Here is a 7,055-nt window from a genome sequence, read left to right as displayed (position 1 = left end):
TAATGTTTTGTTATAGCAGCCTAAATTAAATCTGCATTTGCGTGCGGATTTCTTATTTATTGCCAGGACAAACAAGAGTGACATATCCACAGAGAAGTGGTTAGTAGCAAGAAACACATTTTATTTCCACTTGTTCAGCTTCCGACCATATTCATGATTCCTCTTTAAGTCAAAAGAATGCAAACCGTTCCAAGGTTCCTCTTGACTTGTCTTACTGTATTATTTCCCACTTTCTCCATGATTTCTGACTGTGACCTGTACTTATTTACTTGAATTTATTTACTCTTTTTAGTTTTACTAACCAACTTTGGTATCTGTCTCTTTCCTTTTATAATTAGTTCCCCATCTATTGATAATATTGCCCACTCAATATATAACAGTTACAGGAAGAACACAGAGTTTCCTGGAATCAACTTCAAATATAAGGTTCTAATATAGGCTCTTACGTGGGGTTAGTAGTAGAACTGATACACACGTGGTGATGCGCTACATAGCAAAACTAACATGGTTTGGCTTGTGCCAACACCCAGTTCTCCTGGGGAGGGAAGACGAGTCATGAGTGAGACTCCCAAGAGTGGAAGTACAAGAATTGTGCTTTTTACCCTGCTTTTCTTTGTCTTGCATTTCCTACCTGTGACAGTTTTATCCCAATATTTGTCCTTTTGTTTTCATTGTTCAGGATAGTTTCTCATGATGGGAAACATCAAGTCAAATAGTGTGACAGGATTTGCTGAAGGACTGAGTCGACTCTCGACCACCGAAGGCATTGCTGAATTAATGAGAAAAATTAAAACTCATTTTTCCGAGGTCAACAGAGGCTCACTTTTGTAATTTGACTTCATGTGATTGATGGCTGTTTTCCCACCCTGTATTTTAAGATCTTTGACATTGAAAATTACATGCAACGGAACATCATTTAAGATCAATGACCAGTGTCAGAAAGAAAGGCACACTGTTCAGATTTGAAAGGTAGAATTTTTGAAAGAACTGGTGTCAAACAATCTGTGTTGGAATCCTAGCTGTGTGACCTTGGGCATATCATTGAACATTTTAAAGCCTTGTTTTTTTGTTTTTAGCCTATAAAACTCAGGTCATAAAATCTTGCTTTATTCAGTGATCAAATAACATGATTATTGTGAAATTTTACCATCTGTAAGGCACACTGGGAATATATTGTACTTGTACGTGACAATGTTCTTAGTTTTGTTTTGCTTAAAAGTTTGTCGCAAAACATTAGTCTGGACTAAATTTTCTTTCAAGATCTGTTAGTCCTATGTTGGATCTACCTTTTACAGGTGAGTGCTGTTTAGATATATTTCCTAGGAAATAAGAGACTTCCAAACAAAAGACAAGAACATTTTCCTTTAAAGAAAAAGATTCATTATATGCCAGAAAGGTTGACCAGAATTCTGAATAGATGAACATCTCCTTCTGTAATACGGCATTAGTTATTTCTTGCCACCTAGCAAAGGAGTCCAAATTCAGTAGCTTGAAACAACAAATGTTTATCCTTTCATCTTTCTTGGGTCAGGAATTCTGCTTCATTGGCTGGTCTTGCTCAGCATCCCAGGAGGTTGTAGTTAAGATGTCGGTTGGGGTTACGGTCATCTGAAGGCTTGAGTGTGGCTGTTGGCAGGAAGTGCAGTTCCTTGCTGGCTGAATTTCACTCTATGGGCCTCCCCAGGGGGTTGCTGGAGTGTCTTCACAAAACGGCCGCTGGCCTCCCCCAGAGAAGAGTGATCCAAACAGAGAGGAAGGAGGAAGGAATACTACATTTTGTGACCTTGTCGCTGAGCTCACACACTGCCACTTCCACTAGGGTTGCCAGCCACCACACAAAATACCCAGTGAAATTCAAATTTCAGATAAACCACAAATAGAATTTTTAGTGTAACTACATTCCATGTATTGTTTGGGATATACTTACACTGAAAAATATTCATTATTTGTCTCAAATTTAGCTGGGTAGTCTATATATTTTTTTCCGAGTTCATGCTACCTTGATTTTAGAAAACATACGGAATCAAACAGGCTAGAAGTACTGCTTCCTTTTCTGTGTATTTCTGTCCTCCACTTGAAAAACATACAGTGAAATCTGCCTTCATCCATTCTGTCAATGACGTCGAATGCAGCAGAAAGGATTGTATTCAGCAGAAACGATCACCGGTTACTTAAAAAGAACCATTTAGAGTCAAGATCCAGGAATGTCAGCCCTGTTTCTGTCCCCCACCCCCAACCCCACCTTGCTTCACTTGGTAGGTCGTACGCTTTCTCATTTCCTGTGCAGATTTTAGGTTAGTAGCCATCAATCTGTGGAATTCCTTCTGCTCCTGCCACCCACTAGCTTATGTCTCCGCTGCCAGCAGGCTGGGGCTGGGCCTGAGTCCACACCCTGCCTTCCATTCACTGTGCTCTTAGTGGAGTGGCCTGAGATGGGCACTGACTCCAAAAGGTCCCAAAACTTCTCACATATCATCAGGGGGTGGGGAGAAGCAAAGGTCTTTCTCTGGGCATTATTTTGATTGTTTATTTTTGGCTTCTGAAAAGGAATTTCTTAAAAGGGGATCATATATAGCCCATAAACCCCAAAAAGAGTGATCCAGGAGAAGAACACCGCGCAAGGTGTGATTTCACAATCTCTAAGCTCCCCAGACCCCACACTAGAGTTCACTGAATGAAGAGAATTCGGTTTTCCACTGTTTCTTCTTGAAAAAGAAGAGATGATTTTGGAAGTCAATGACTTCTTTCAATGCCTTTGATAACTTCTCCAAGTCTGATAAAGTGCTTCATGAAAGCACGGCTCTAGCTGGGTTTTTCTAATGTTCCAGGATAGTTTCCTACTGATAGACTATAAAGAAAGATTTCAAAAAGTTCAGTGGGAAAAAGCCAGCAGAAATGACCAATTATAGGCACCAAAGAGAAACAACAAAAAAAATAGAACTATTAAAAATTTAAAATGGAATAGCTGATAGTTTTATATGTGTGTGTGTGTGTGTGTGTGTGTGTGTGTGTGTATTCCTGTTGTCATCATGGGTGACATAAAAACAGTATAAGGAAGAATTACTTTAATTATATAATTCAGAATGAACATTTTAACAAAACATAAAAATTTTACCATAATTCAGATTTTAGCATGGTAATGATCATACATATTTGATAAATACGTTTTTACTTCTCATAATAGGAAGGAAGATTATATGAAAGCTATTAAACAATTATGAAAATATATCTAACTTTCAAATATCTGGGCTGTTTCATTTAGCTTCTTTCAGAATGATCTTTTCTTATTATTTATCATAATTTTTGAGGGCATTCAAAAAGTTATCCATGGTTTGAAAGTAAGATGACCATTTCTGCCCTTTTCATTCTAACACATCCTGTGGTTTTATTGGCTAAATCTGCAGCCTAACTTTCTTTTTACTGTGTATTTATTAGAAAGCAGTTGCTAAGATTGGCCTTCATCTGAAAGGGGAGGGAATTAAGTTCCAACTCTTGGAGTGAGAACTATCAGATAATTGGGGATCTCTTTTAAAACTACCATAATGGCTCAGTGGAACTTCCAAAGCCCACATACTCTGAATTCAAAACCTACCTTTTCCGTTTGTGAGCTGTGTCATCTTAGGTAAGTCACCTGTCCTCTCAGAGCCTCTCTTTTCTTACATATAAATTGGGACCAGTAACCTTATCTGTTAAAAGGCTACACAAAAGCCATTCCCGACCTCCTGTCTTGCTGGGTCACGGCACAGAGGCTAAAATTTCGATAATTATAGTCCCAGCTTTCTTTGCAGCTAGGGGTGGCCTTCTGCCCCAGTTCTGGCCCGTGGAAGAGAATAGAAATGTGCTAGGATGTGGGTTTCTGAAGGAAAGCATTCGCTTTCCTTATAGAAAGGCACAGATCTTTGTTGATACCAGCATCTGATTGGCAGAATCTAGATCACATGTCAGTGCCCGGCAGGAAGGGAGGTTATGAAAAAAGGGGTGGGTAGCACTTTTAGCTTCTATAGGGGAGGTGGTCTTTTATATATGTAACATTGTGCTTTATAATAAGCAATTATATATATTATATATATAGTCTTAATCTCCATTTCTGGTGTAGAGATTCTAAAACCCTTGGATGAGACATGATGATGACAGTGATAAAAGTGTCTTTGTTGTGTTAATTAGGTACTTTTGGAAAGCCCCTAGGTAACTTAAGTGTGGGGGCTGGTTGCCAGGGGAACTAACCACGTGATAAGAAGGTTGGAAGTTTCAGTCCCACCCACCCACCTCCTGGGAAGGGAAAAAGGCTGGAGATTGGGTTCAGTAGGCAATGGCCAATGATTGAATCAGTCATGCCTATGTAACGAAGTCCCCATAAAACCCCAGAAGGACAATGTTCTGGAGCTTGTGGGTTGGGGAACATGTGGGGATTCTAGGAGAGAAGTGCTCAAAGAGGACAGAGAAGCCCCGAGCCCTTTCCCATCCCTTGCTCTGTGCATCTCTTCCATCTGCCTACTCCTGAGTTATATCTTTTTATAATCAACTGATAGTCTAGTTCAGGGGTGTCCAAACTGCGCCTGCAATCCATTTTTAATTGGCCTGCAGCAAATTCCAAAAATATGTTTAGTTTACTTAAATAAACCAGGAGAGGCAATACGTACTTCACCTCGAGTGAGTGGCCTGGCTGTTTGTGTATTTCACCGCATATGGCCCTTGGTGAAAAACGTTGAAAAAAGTTTGGACACCCCTGGTCTAGTTAGTAAAATGTTTCTGAGTTCTGTGAGCTTCTGTAACAAGTTAATCAAACCCAAGGTAATCATGGGAATCTCCGCTCCACAGCCGGTTTATAGAAGCCCAGGTGACGACCTGGACCTGCAATTGGCATCTGAAGTGGGGCTGGGGCGTCTTGTAGGACCGAGCCCTTACGTAACAGGTGAGTTCTAACCCTATCTCTGGGTAGATAGTGTCGGAATCGATCTGAATTGTAGGGTACCCAGCAGGTGACAGAGAATTGCTTGGCGTAGGGAACAAACCCATCCAGTGGGATTGGGTACAGACTTGTTAATATAAAATTAATCTCTATTTTCAGACTGTATAGACACCTTGTAGTTAAATGTCAGACAATCTAAAGAGAAAGAACAGTCAAGATGTGGAGATAATACCTGAAGCAAAAATAGTTCTGGAAGAGCAGGGGGTGACGTGCGTTTCTGCCTGTTAACCAGTATGGGCAGTTCTCACAGATCACAGCAACGCAGTCCAGGTGGGGACGGTGTAGCCCAGGTGTTAGAGGACAGCCTCTGTGGTTCCCATTCTGGCTGTGACTGGGCAAATTACTTCTCTCTCAGGGCTTTGATTCCCTTATCTGTAAAATGGGGCTAATGATAGTAGCTATCCCAAAGGGGCTTTCTTCGGATCAAATACATTTTCTATATAGTAAGAGCTCAAAAACAGTTAGTTATAATTATTCAGGAGGGACTGAAATATAAAAGTGGGTAAGAAGTGTCCCCGGTGGAGGGAAAGTCTGTCTTTGTACAGCTAATTAAAAAGAACCTTGGGCTCCAGGTGTGCCGTGCCATGCATGCGAGGAATCTGATTGGCTCAGCTCTTAGGAAGCACTGGAAGACCCCCATCCGGCTGGTCTCCACAGTCTGTGTCTAGTAAGCCATCCATCCGGTGAGGAAGTGAACTGCCCCTCAGAAGAGCTGGGTTTGGTCTGTCTCAGTAGCTGCGGCCATAGTAAGGCTGCCTGCCAGACCACCCCAGCATTAGAGGCTCACACTCATAAGCATCTGTTATCGACTCATGCATGTCTGGGTTAGCTGGGCTTGGCTGGGTTCAGGTTTGCTCCAGGAGTTTTACATTTTTCTTAGCTTAGCAACTGGTTACCCAGAATATGTTCTTCTCATGGCAAAAGACAGGAGTCCAAGAGAGCAAACCCGACCATGCAGACAGTCAATTTAAAGCCAGCGCACTTCTCCTGTCTGCTAACATCCCATTGGCCGAGACAAGTCACATGGCCAAGTCCACAGTCAGGGCAGAGGCATACCCTCCCCCCACCATGAGGCCATAGCAAGGGTGTGGCTGTGCCATCTAACTGCAGGGGAGTGAAGGATCGGGGTCAACGACCGCATCTGCCACCCAGCCCTCGCTCGTCTGAGGTGCTCGCTGTGCATTCATGGTAAATCACTGCTCCACTCTGGGCCTCAGTTTCTTTATTTGCAAAGTGAAGAGGTTGAATTAGATCCGTAGTTCTCAGCCAAATATATATTAGAATCACTTGCGGAAGCTTTTCAAAAACACCAGTTGCCTGGGTCTCACCTAAGGCCAATTGGGTTAGAATCTCCCAGGGGTAAGTCTCCAGGACTGGTACGTTTGTAAAGCATTCTAGATGATTCTAAGGTACAACCAGGTTTGGGGAGCACTGTGTTTCATAGTTTCCAATGTTTCTTCTAAAACTAGTTTTGGTTCTAATAGGCCTGGTTGGTTGGCCATCATAACTTCTTTATGCTGATTGATAGGGTAAAAAACACCTCATGTCTTCCATAATGGCTGAGTTCCCCCGAGTAGCAGCGACTGTTGTTTTCTCTCTGTTCCTTTGCTCACACATCCCTGCATTCTTGCAGCTGTCTTCCTCCTCCTCTTCTCTTCCACCTACTGCAGTTGCTGGAAAGCTTCCTGAAGTGACAGATCTCCCTCCCCTTCCGTGTCACTTATTATCCTGATCGTGCCTAACTTGTACTTCCAATGCTACTTCCCTCCTTTGCCACTTAGAACCAGTGTCACCCACCTTCCTGTCAAGGTTGACAGTGATTAGCACACGCCACAGACTGCCGCTCTTTCCCCACCTACCTCAGTGTCAGCCTGGGCCCGGGGTTTGCATTTCCACAGGAGCCACTCTAAGAGCTGTGGTGAGAAAGGCGACTGCAAACGTTAAGCATCACCTGTGAATTTCAGAGATGCTGAGAAGAGGTACTGGCATGGGGGTGGGGCTAGAGATCAAGAAGTTCTCATTTCCTGCAACAGCTCCACAAATATCGTGGGGGGTTTCTTATAATTCACCATGATCAGATTTTATA

Source organism: Rhinolophus sinicus, linkage group LG10 (genome assembly GCF_036562045.2).
Source record: "Rhinolophus sinicus isolate RSC01 linkage group LG10, ASM3656204v1, whole genome shotgun sequence".
Taxonomy (NCBI): domain Eukaryota; kingdom Metazoa; phylum Chordata; class Mammalia; order Chiroptera; family Rhinolophidae; genus Rhinolophus; species Rhinolophus sinicus.
Note: the sequence above shows the minus strand (reverse complement) of the source record.